Raw genomic sequence first — 12,699 nt, 5'->3', positions numbered from 1 at the left:
CTTATGACCTAAACCCTCAGTGGTGAGGCTCCTCACACTGAGCGGGAGTGTTTGGCTAAGAGGTTTTCCAACTAGTTCAGCATTTAAATGACAGGTTGGGGACAGTCAGGCCCTACACCTCCTGATGAGGTCACCACAAAGCATGCAGCACCAGGTACAAAATATTCTGGATAAAACAGTGAACCTGAATCTAAGTAAGGCCTCTGAGTGACTTCCAGCTTACAGGAATATGAGGTCAAGGGACAGTTAAAGTCCACCATGAGGAGACAGACAGATCTAGAATGTGGGGCTTTTCTGGGGCAACTCACCTGGTTCCTTCAACACGTTAGGGCCATGAAAATCAGAAGGGGGAGAAGGAGGGGCTGGTCTAAGGACGCACCAGAAAACCATGTCAGCCTGTTACTGTGTGGATGTTAACTGGGCCTTGGTTTGAAAAAAAAGAAAACTCTTAAAGGTATGTTATTGAAACCAGTTTTGAAATTGGAGTATGGATTCTGTATTAGATCTTACCAAGGAATTATTGTTAATTTTGTTAGGTGTAAAAATAGCATTATGTTTATGTTAAATAGCCTTCATACTAAAGTGTGTAGGAATTAAATGATGATGTCTCTGATTTGCTTTAAAGTGCATCAAAAAAGAAAGAAAAGGAAAAAAATGAGGTAGATTAAATAAGTATGGCCATATTTGGGGCAGTGATGAATTTGGAAAATAGGCCTATGAAGGTTCATTGTACTATATGTTCAACTTTGGCATATTTTTGAAAATTTTCATTAAAAATTCAGAAAATATAACTTTAATAAGAATTACTTATCAGTCATCTAGATTATGTGTTTTATTAGCATTTTGCCAGATTCCTCATACTGACAGTTGTTTATGGTCAGAATGGCTGAGATGAACTTCCTGGGTGACTGGGGAAGGCAGTTTTGTCAAGGAGACATGTTTTCAAAAACGCGAAGTGACAGGGTTATACTTCATCCCTAGGAGTAGATAAGTTCTAGGGTTCTATATCTATGATTCAAGGACTGTTTGTCTTGCTGAACCAGCCAGTACTGGCTATGCAGCTAGAGGTATACCTTAAATTAAGGAGATCCAAAAAGTCCACCTACCAAGTCGAGTGGTCAGAGGTATTGATTTACTTCACAGAATTCTTTACCTGGCTTGAACGTTAGTGGCTTGACTCAGTGAAATAATAGCATATATATTTCTATAATATATACATATAAGAGCATATACACATACACACACATTAATGTTCTTACAGAAACCTGGGGGTGACATCCCACCTGAGCGTCTTCTTCTGTGCTTTTGTAAACACCAGCAGAAAATCACCCTGTTCAGCTCTGGGGAGTGCTGGAGTCAAAACCCAGCAAACAAAAATCTCAGTCCTGGCCCAGTGGCCCTGGACAAACTCTGTTCTCACTGTGCCTCAGTTTGCTTTTCTGTGGTATGGATATAATAATACCACTGATTTGTCCTGCTGTGAGCAGTGGTGCTTTAACATACGTATAACACCCAGGGAGTGCCTGCCCTAGGAATGAGAATTCTCTGCTCCTAAGAGCTCCCAGACCTGCTCTGAAATTTTAAAGTCAGTTTTAGTGGGGTGTAGTTTATGTACAATAAAATTTTAGGATTCCAGTCCTATCAGGATTATTAACCGTTGTACCTCAGGGTGCCCTGTGCTCATTTGCAGTTCATCCATCCTCTGCGCCTCCTGATTCCTGGCAACTGCCCATCTGCTGTCTGTCATTTTATATGAGTTTGGCTTCAGCTAGAATTTCATATAATTAAGTCATACATTGGGTGTGGTCTTTTGTGTCTGGATTCTTTCATTTATTTACATCTATTGCGGTCCATCCATGTTATTGCATGTTATCAGTAGTTTGTTCTTTGTTTCAGTTAATGACTTGTATCCCACTATATAGATATGTATCAATTTGTTCATGCATTCACAAGTTGATAGATATTTTGGTGGTTTCCATTTTGGGCCTGTTGTATTTGAATAAGTATATGTTTAACTTAATATAAGCCTATGTTGAGTTTTATAAGAAAATTCCAAACTGTTTTCCAAAGTGGCTGCACCATTTGCATTCCAAATGTGTGCGAGTTCCAGATGCTCCATATCCCCACCTGCACAAAATCATCAGGATTTTGCCTGTTTGTTCATTTGATAGATGCTTTAGTAGGTGAGTGGTGTCTCATTGTGGTTTAAGTTTGCCTTTGTCTAGTGACTGACAGTGTGGAGCATCTTCACATGGTTCTCACCATCCTATGTCTCCTTGGCTTGAAGTGTTTGGTCAAATCTCTTGCCTTTTTATAAGTCAGATATCTGTATTATAAATATTCTCTCCCAATCTGTGCTTGTGATTTCATTGTCTTAAATATGCAGAGGTTTTAAATTTTGATGAAGTCCAACTTATCAACTTTAAAATTTTATGATTTATTCTCTTGTATTCTACCCATGATAATCTTTGCCTACTATTGAGTCAGATGGAGTCAGAACAAAGATTTTCTCCTATGTTTGATTTTTGAGGTTTAATGATTTTATGTTTAGTCCTATGGTTCGTTTGTGAATATTGTGAGGTAAGAATTGAGTTGTTTTATTCCACATTTGATTATATAGTTATTCCAGCACAAGTTGTTAAAAACACCATCTTTCCCCTTTGAATTAATTTAGCACTTTTGTCAAAAACCCATCAGCCACATATCAATGTGTCTATTTTAATCTCTCTATTCTGTTTCATTACCCAAAGTTCTATCTTTAGATCATTGTCACTTTGCCTTGGTTATTTCAGCTTGATAGTAAGTCTTCAAATCACTCAGGTTAAGTCCTCAAATTTTGTTTTTCTTTTTTCAAATTGTTTTGGCTATTCCATGATCTTTTTTTTTTCCATATAAATTTTAGATTAAACCTGCCCCTTTCTACAAAAAATCCTGGTGGGAATTTGACTGGAATTGCATTGAATTTATAGATCAGTTTGGAGGAGAATGCACATCTGTGAAATACTGAGTCTTTTGATCTGTGAACCTGATATAGCTCTTTATTTGTCACCTTATTTTTTTTCACCTTTACTTTTTATAGTGATGTTTTGTAGTTTTCAGTGTGCAGTTCTTACACATTTTTGCTAAATGGTCCTTAAATATTTCACTTTTTGGATATTATTACCAATGGCATTAAAACAGATTTATTCCAGTTGTTTGGTGCTAGTATATAGAATTACAAGTAATTTGTGAATATTACTTTTCTATCCTGTGACCTTGTAAAATTATGTATTAATTTGAGAATGGTTTTAAAGGAATTCCTAGAGTTATTTCTGTAAACAGATATATTATCTGGTATTTAGAGTTGTGCTTCTCCCTGCCCAATCTGTTTACCTTTTATCTATTTTATTTTCTCTTTGCACAGGTTAAGACTGCCAATAAAATGTTGAGTAGAAAGGCTGAGAGCAGTTTTCCTTGACTTGTTCTTGATCATATGGGGAAATAATTCCATTTTGACAGTAAATATGATGTTAGCTGTTGGTTTTTCATAGATATCTTTGATCATATTAAGGAAGTTCCATTTTGTTCCTAGTTTGTTGATTGTATTTATTATAAATGGGTGTTAAATTTTGTCAAATGTTTTTTCTGCATCTGTTGAGCTGATCATATGATGTTTGTCTTTTATTCTGTCAATATGGTGAGTTACATTGATTGATTTTTGATTGATGAACCAATCTTGCATTCTTGGGATTAATCCCAGTCGGTCATGATGTATTGTCCTTTTTACATATTGATGGATTTGATTTGTAAGTATTTTATGAAGATATTTGCAGGTATATTCATGAGGAATATTGATCTATGGTTTTCTCATCTTTTCTTATTATTATCTGGTTTTGTGTCAAGATACTACTGGATTCATAAGATTGGTTGGGATATAATCCCCTTTACAAAAAATTTTTAAAGAGTTTGCATGGAATTGGTATTATTTTTTCTCAATTTTCATGACACTCACTAGTAAATCATCTGAGCTTGGAGTATTCTTTGTGGAAAAATTTTAATTACAAATCCGATTTCCTTAGTGGATATGTAGCTAGTCATATTTTCTGTTTCTTCTTGAATCATTTTGTTAAATAACTTGTGTTTTTCAAGAATTTGTCCATTTCACCTAAATTGTTGAATGAATGGGCATAAAGTTTTCATAATATTTCTTTGTACTTGTTCTGTAGTATATTTAAGTAATTATATTATTGGAATTTGCTATAGATGACTAACTTATTGACAAGGAGAAAAGGTGAATAAACTTCTAGATTCAGACTTAAAAGAAATTACCAGTTAAAAGTCAATTAGAAATGTTCATTTCTCTTCCGGGTAAGATGGCGGAAGAGTAAGACGCGGAGATCACCGTCCTCCCCAAGGATACACCAGAAATACAGCTACACGTGGAACAACTCCTACAGAACACCTACTGAACGCTGGCAGAAGACCCCAGACCTCCCAAAAGGCAAGAAACTCCCCACATACCTGGGTAGGGCAAAGTGGAGAGATTCCCGCACAGAGGATCAGTGCCGAGCGGCACTCACCAGCCCGAGAGGCTTGTCTGCTCGCCCCGGCGGCGCTGGAAGCTGAAGCTCGGGCTTCGGTCAGAGCGCAGGGAGAGGACTGGGGCTGGCGGCGAGAACTCAGCCGGAAGGGGGCTAATGAGACAGCTAGCCGGCAGGGAGTCCGGGAAAACTCTGGAGCTGCCGAAGAGGCAAGAGACTTTTTCTTCCCTCTTGGTTTCCTGGTGCGCGAGGAGAGGGGATTAAGAGCGCTGCTTAAAGGGGCTCCACAGACGGGCGCGAGTCACGACTGAAAGCGCGGAGCCCAGTGACGGGCGTGGGACGCTGGGGCTGCTGCTGCCGCCGCCAAGAAGCCTCTGTGCGAGCACAGGTCACTATCCACACCGCCCTTCCGGGAGCCTGTGTAGCCCCCCACTGCCGGGGTCCAGGGATCCAGGGGCGGCTTCCCTGGGAGAACGCACGGCGCGCCTCGGGCTGGTGCAACGTCACGCCGACCTCTGCCGCTGCAGGCTCGCCCCGCACTCCGTGCCCCTCCCTCGCGCCCGGCCTGAGTGAGCCAGAGTCCCCGAAGAGGCTGCTCCTTTAACCCTGTCCTGTCTGAGCGAAGAACAGACGCCCTCCGGCGACCTACACGCAGAGGCGGGGCCAAATCCAAAGCTGAGACCCAGGAGCTGTGAGAACAAAGAAGAGAAAGGGAAACCTCTCCCAGCAGCCTCAAAAGCAGCGGATTAAAGCTCCACAATCAACTTGATGTACCCTGCATCGGTGGAATACATGAATGGACAACACATCATCCCAAATTGAGGAGCCAGGACTCAGTGCTGTGCCTCTGAGGTGGGAGAGCCAACTTCAGGACACTGGTCCACAAGAGACCTCCCAGCTCCACATAATATCAAACGGCGAAAATCTTCCAGAGATCTCCATCTCAACACCAGCACCCAGCTTCACTCAACGACCAGCAAGCTACAGTGCTGGACACCCTATGCCAAACAACTAGGAAGACAGGAACACAACGCCACCCATTAGCAGAGAGGTGGCCTAAAATCATAAAAAGTCCGCAGACACCCCAAAACACACCACCAGACGTGGACCTGCCCACCAGAAAGACAAGATCCAGCCTCATCCACCAGAACACAGGCACTAGTCCCCTCCACCAGGAAGCCTACACAACCCACTAAACCAACCTTAGCCACTGGGGACAGACACCAAAAACAACGGGAACTAAGAACCTGCAGCCTGCAAAAAGGAGACCCCAAACACAGTAACATAAGCAAAATGAGAAGACAGAAAAACACACAGCAGGAGAAGGAGCAAGATAAAAACCCACCAGATCTAACAAATGAAGAGGTAATAGGCAGTCTACCTGAAAAAGAATTCAGAATAATGATGGTAAAGATGATCCAAGATTCTATTTCCCAGATCCAAAATCTTGGAAATAGAATAGACAAAATGCAAGAAACAGTTAACAAGGACCTAGAAGAACTAAAGATGAATCAAGCATCGATTAAAAACACAATAAATGAAATTAAAAATACTCTAGAAGGGATCAATAGCAGAATAACTGAGGCAGAAGAACGGATAAGTGAGGTGGAAGATAAAATAGTGGAAGTAACTGCTACAGAGCAAAATAAAGAAAAAAGAATGAAAAGAACAGAGGACAGTCTCAGAGACCTCTGGGACAACATTAAACACACCAACATTCGAATTATAGGGGTTCCAGAAGAAGAAGAGAAAAAGAAAGGGACTGAGAAAATATTTGAAGAGATTATAGTTGAAAACTTCCCTAATATGGGAAAGGAAATAGTTAATCAAGTCCAAGAGGCACAGAGAGTCCCATACAGAATAAATCCAAGGAGAAATACGCCAAGACACATATTAATCAAACTGTCAAAAATTAAACACAAAGAAATCATATTAAAAGCAGCAAGACAAAAACACCAAATAACACACAAGGGAATCCCCATCAGGATAACAGCTGATCTCTCAGCAGAAACTCTACAAGCCAGAAGGGAGTGGCAGGACATAATTAAAGTGATGAAGGAGAAAAACCTGCAACCAAGATTACTCTACCCAGCAAGGATCTCATTCAGATTTGATGGAGAAATTAAAACGTTTACAGACAAGCAAAAGCTGAGAGAATTCAGCACCACCAAACCAGCTTTACAACAAATGCTAAAGGAACTTCTCTAGGCAAGAAACACAACAGAAGGCAAAGACCTACAATAACGAACCCAAAACAATTAAGAAAATGGGAATAGGAACATACATATCGATAATTACCTTAAATGTAAATGGACTAAATGCTCCCACCAAAAGACACAGATTGGCTGAATGGTTACAAAAACAAGACCCATATATATGCTGTCTACAAGAGACCCACTTCAGACCTAGAGACACATACAGACTGAAAGTAAGGGGATGGAAAAAGATATTCCATGCAAATGGAAACCAAAAGAAAGCTGGAGTAGCAATTCTCATATCAGACAAAATAGACTTTAAAATAAAGACTACTAGAAGAGACAAAGAAGGACACTACATAATGATCAAGGGATCGATCCAAGAAGAAGATATAACAATTGTAAATATTTATGCACCCAACATAGGAGCACCTCAATACATAAGGCAAATACTAACAGCCATAAAAGGAGAAATCGACAGTAACACAATCATAGTAGGGGACTTTAACACCCCACTTTCACCAATGGACAGATCATCCAAAATGAAAATAAATAAGGAAACACAAGCTTTAAATGATACATTAAACAAGATGGACTTAATTGATATTTATAGGACATTCCATCCAAAAACAACAGAATACACATTTTTCTCAAGTGCTCATGGAACATTCTCCAGGATAGATCATATCTTGGGTCACAAATCAAGCCTTGGTAAATTTAAGAAAATTGAAATTGTATCAAGTATCTTTTCCGACCACAATGCTATGAGACTAGATATCAATTACAGGAAAAGAGCTGTAAAAAATACAAACACATGGAGGCTAAACAATACACTACTTAATAACAAAGTGATCACTGAAGAAATCAAAGGGGAAAATAAAAAATACCTAGAAACAAATGACAATGGAGACACGACGACCCAAAACCTATGGGATGCAGCAAAAGCAGTTCTAAGAGGGAAGTTTATAGCAGTACAATCCCACCTTAAGAAACAGGAAACATCTCGAATAAACAACCTAACCTTGCACCTAAAGCAATTAGAGAAAGAAGAACAAAAACATCCCAAAGTTAGCAGAAGGAAAGAAATCATAAAAATCAGATCAGAAATAAATGAAAAAGAAATGAAGGAAACGATAGCAAAGATCAATAAAACTAAAAGCTGGTTCTTTGAGAAGATAAACAAAATTGATAAACCATTAGCCAGACTCATCAAGAAAAACAGGGAGAAGACTCAAATCAATAGAATTAGAAATGAAAAAGGAGAAGCAACAACTGACGCTGCAGAAATATAAAAGATCATGAGAGATTACTACAAGCAACTCTATGCCAAGAAAATGGACAACCTGGAAGAAGTGGATAAATTCTTAGAAATGCACAACCTGCCAAGACTGAATCAGGAAGAAATAGAAAATATGAACAGACCAATCACAAGCACTGAAATTGAAACTGTGATAAAAAATCTTCCAACAAACAAAAGCCCAGGACCAGATGGCTTCACAGGCGAATTCTATCAAGCATTTTGAGAAGAGCTAACACCTATCCTTCTGAAACTCTTCCAAAATATAGCAGATGGAGGAACACTCCCAAACTCATTCTACGAGGCCACCATCACCTTGATACCAAAACCAGACAAGGATGTCACAAAGAAAGAAAACTACAGGCCAATATCACTGATGAACATAGATGCAAAAATCCTCAACAAAATACTAGCAAACAGAATCCAACAGCACATTAAAAGGATCATACACCATGATCAAGTGGGGTTTATTCCAGGAATGCAAGGATTCTTCAATATACGCAAATCAATCAATGTGATACACCATATTAACAAATTGAAGGAGAAAAACCATATGATCATCTCAATAGATGCAGAGAAAGCTTTTGACAAAATTCAACACCCATTTATGATAAAAACCCTGCAGAAAGTAGGCATAGAGGGAACTTTCCTCAACATCATAAAGGCCATATATGACAAACCCACAGCCAGCATCGTCCTCAATGGTGAAAAACTGAAACCATTTCCACTAAGATCAGGAACAAGACAAGGTTGCCCACTCTCACCACTCTTATTCAACCTAGTTTTGGAAGTTTTAGCCACAGCAATCAGAGAAGAAAAGGAAATAAAAGGAATCCAAATCGGAAAAGAAGAAGTAAAGCTGTCACTGTTTGCAGATGACATGATACTATACATAGAGAATCCTAAAGATGCTACCAGAAAACTACTAGAGCTAATCAATGAATTTGGTAAAGTAGCAGGATACAAAATTAATGCACAGGAATCTCTGGCATTCCTATACACTAATGCTGAAAAATCTGAAAGTGAAATCAAGAAAACACTCCCATTTACCATTGCAACAAAAAGATTAAAATATCTAGGAATAAACCTACCTAAGGAGACAAAAGACCTGTATGCAGAAAATTATAAGACACTGATGAAAGAAATTAAGGATGATACAAACAGATGGAGAGATATACCATGTTCTTGGATTGGAAGAATCAACATTGTGAAAATGACTCTACTACCCAAAGCAATCTACAGATTCAATGCAATCCCTATCAAACTAGCACTGGCATTTTTCACAGAACTAGAACAAAAAATTTCACAATTTGTATGGAAACACAAAAGACCCCGAATAGCCAAAGCAATCTTGAGAACGAAAAATGGAGCTGGAGGAATCAGGCTCCCTGACTTCAGACTATACTACAAAGCTACAGTAATCAAGACAGTATGGTACTGGCACAAAAACCGAAATATAGATCAATGGAACAGGATAGAAAGCCCAGAGGTAAACCCACGGACATATGGTCACCTTATCTTTGATAAAGGAGGCAGGAATGTACAGTGGAGAAAGGACAGTCTCTTCAATAAGTGGTCCTGGGAAAACTGGATAGGGACATGTAAAAGTATGAGATTAGATCACTCCCTAACACCATACACAAAAATAAGCTCAAAATGGATTAAAGACCTAAATGTAAGGCCAGACACTATTAAACTCTTAGAGGAAAACATAAGCAGAACACTCTATGACATAAATCACAGCAAGATCCTTTTTGACCCACCTCCTAGAGAAATGGAAATAAAGACAAAAATAAACACATGGGACCTAATGAAACTTAAAAGCTTTTGCACAGCAAAGGAAACCATAAACAAGACCAAAAGGCAACCCTCAGAATGGGAGAAAATATTTGCAAATGAAGCAACTGACAAAGGATTAATCTCCAAAATTTATAAGCAGCTCATGCAGCTCAATAACCAGAAAACAAACAACCCAGACCAAAAATGGGCAGAAGACCTAAATAGACATTTCTCCACAGAAGATATACAGACTGCCAACAAACACATGAAAGGATGCTCAACATCTTTGCTCATTAGAGAAATGCAAATCAAAACTACAATGAGATATCATCTCACACCAGTCAGAATGGCCATCATCAAAAAATCTAGAAACAATAAATGCTGGAGAGGGTGTGGATAAAAAGGAACACTCTTGCACTGCTGGTGGGAATGTGAATTGGTACAGCCACTATGGAGAACGGTATGGAGGTTCCTTAAAAAACTACAAATAGAACTACCATATGACCCAGCAATCCCACTACTGGGCATATACCCTGAGAAAACCATAATTCAAAAAGAGACATGTACCAAATGTTCATAGCAGCCCTATTTACAATAGCCCGGAGATAGAAACAACCTAAGTGTCCATCATCAGATGAATGGGTAAAGAAGATGTGGCACATATATACAATGGAATATTACTCAGCCATAAAAAGAAATGAAATTGAGCTATTTGTAATGAGGTGGATGGACCTAGAGTCTGTCATACAGAGTGAAGTAAGTCAGAAAGAGAAAGACAAATACTGTATGCTGACACATATATATGGAATTTAAGAAAAAAAATGTCATGAAGAACATAGGGGTAAGACAGGAATAAAGACACAGACCTACTAGAGAATGGACTTGAGGATATGGGGAGGGGGAAGGGTAAGCTGTGACAAAGTGAAAGAGCGGCATGGACATATATACACTACCAAACGTAAGGTAGATAGCTAGTGGGAAGCAGCCGCATAGCACAGGGAGATCAGCTCGGTGCTTTGTGACCGCCTGGATGGGTGGGATAGGGAGGGTGGGAGGGAGACGCAAAAGGGAGGGGATATGGGAACATATGTATATGTATAACTGATTAAATTGTTATAAAGCAAAAAATAAAAAAATAAAATTTAAAAAAAAAAAGAAATGTTCATTTCTGAAATTTTTTATGTAAATCAGTTAAATCAATTTCCAAGAATTTTTTTGAGTGCAGACAAACTTTGGGGGAGGGAACTGAAGTACAGGGAACAGCATAATATGACCCCAGAGATAGATATGTGGCCTGTTTTTCAGTTTAACTGAATTGTAGGAGTTTGATACAGGATTAATTGGAGATGATGCTGAAAGGTAAATCTGAGTCAGACATTGAAAGCTGCAGTTTTCAGGCCAAAGCATCAGGGATAAATTCAGTAGTCACTGAGGAACTCTGAAAGCTTGATAATGCTTTGGGATAGCAATCATTTGTTCCACATACACACACACATGGTAGATGAGGCAAATTTAATGGAACACAAATGCATATCTTCATTTCAATGTTTATGTGTTCACTTTAATGGATATAATAAAGTAACATAAGTAACTGAATAAATAAAATACTAGTCATGTCATTTAAAGAGTTGAATAGGGCTTCCCTGGTGGCTCAGTGGCTAAGAATCTGCCTGCCAATGCAGGGGACATGGGTTTGAGCCCTGGTCCGGGAAGATCCCACATGCCTTGGAGCAGCTAAGCCCATGCGCCACAACTACTGAGCTCATGTGCCACAGCTACCGAAGCCTGTGCGCCTAGAGCCCGTGCTCTGCAACAAGAGAAGCCACCGCAGTGAGTAGCCCGCACCCACAATGAAAGAGTAGCCCCCACTCGCTGCAACTAGAGAAAGCCCGTGCACAGCAACAAAGACCCAAAGCAGCTAAAAATAAATAAATAAATAAAATTATAAAGAAAAAGAGTTGAATAAATTATTGCACTAGTACAGAAATGGCAAAAATTAAAAATCATGAAGGTGATAAGGAGATGGCCTTGCAGGGGCTTGATTTCACCATTTTTCAGAGACTTCTTAGTAGTTGTAACAATCATAACAATAGCTAATAATTATATAGCACCTGCTATAAACTGGAGACTTCCCTGGTTACCGTATTTATATTAATCCTTACCCTTTCTGGCAATACTGTTGTTATCATTTTACAGATGAGGGTGCTGTGGGGCAGAGAGGTAGGTAATTGCCCACAGTTCGTGAGTAGAAGTAGCAGAACTGGGCTGTGAACCCTGAGTCCATGAGGCTTCCCTTTATACAGTGGTGCTCTTCATAGCCAGGATTTCCCAGAGGGAAGTCAGTTATCAATAAATATGTGTTTAATTGGGTTGAAGTAAACCTTCCCATGACCCCTCTACCTCCCCTTCAACTAGGATCTACCCTCTACTTACACTTTGAGTTCACAAAGTTCTCTGTTTACAGAGCTTGCCTGATGCGTGGGGGTTCTCATTAAAGGGAAATAAATTGCGTAATTGGGCTAGGTTCTCTTCGTATGGTGCCTGTTGTAATCTTCATGCTAATTATTACTGCCCTGAAGATCTCAGATTATAAATACTGCCCATTGCTCGGTAATCGGCACACCTGGGAGCCTCTAAGCTACCAAACCATTCCTTTCAAGCACAGAATCTTAAGTAGAACAAATTGTATATAATCCGTTTTTGCCCATTGCTGTAATGTGACGTTGATTCCTCTGCCAGCACCCCACCATCTGCATCATCCCAAGCCACACGCCCGGTGCATGGGATGCCATCTATACTTTCTACCTTAAAAGGCCATCAGTTTGTTCATGGTGGCTAACGATGTCAGGGATATTCCTGTCTAGGCCTTCTGATGTGCATGTTTTTGGGGAGCCTGCCTGGCCCTTAA

This window comes from Mesoplodon densirostris, chromosome 4, assembly GCF_025265405.1.
Source record: "Mesoplodon densirostris isolate mMesDen1 chromosome 4, mMesDen1 primary haplotype, whole genome shotgun sequence".
Taxonomy (NCBI): Eukaryota; Metazoa; Chordata; class Mammalia; order Artiodactyla; family Ziphiidae; genus Mesoplodon; species Mesoplodon densirostris.
The sequence above is the reverse complement of the archived record's forward strand: the minus strand, read 5'-3'. Positions refer to the sequence as shown.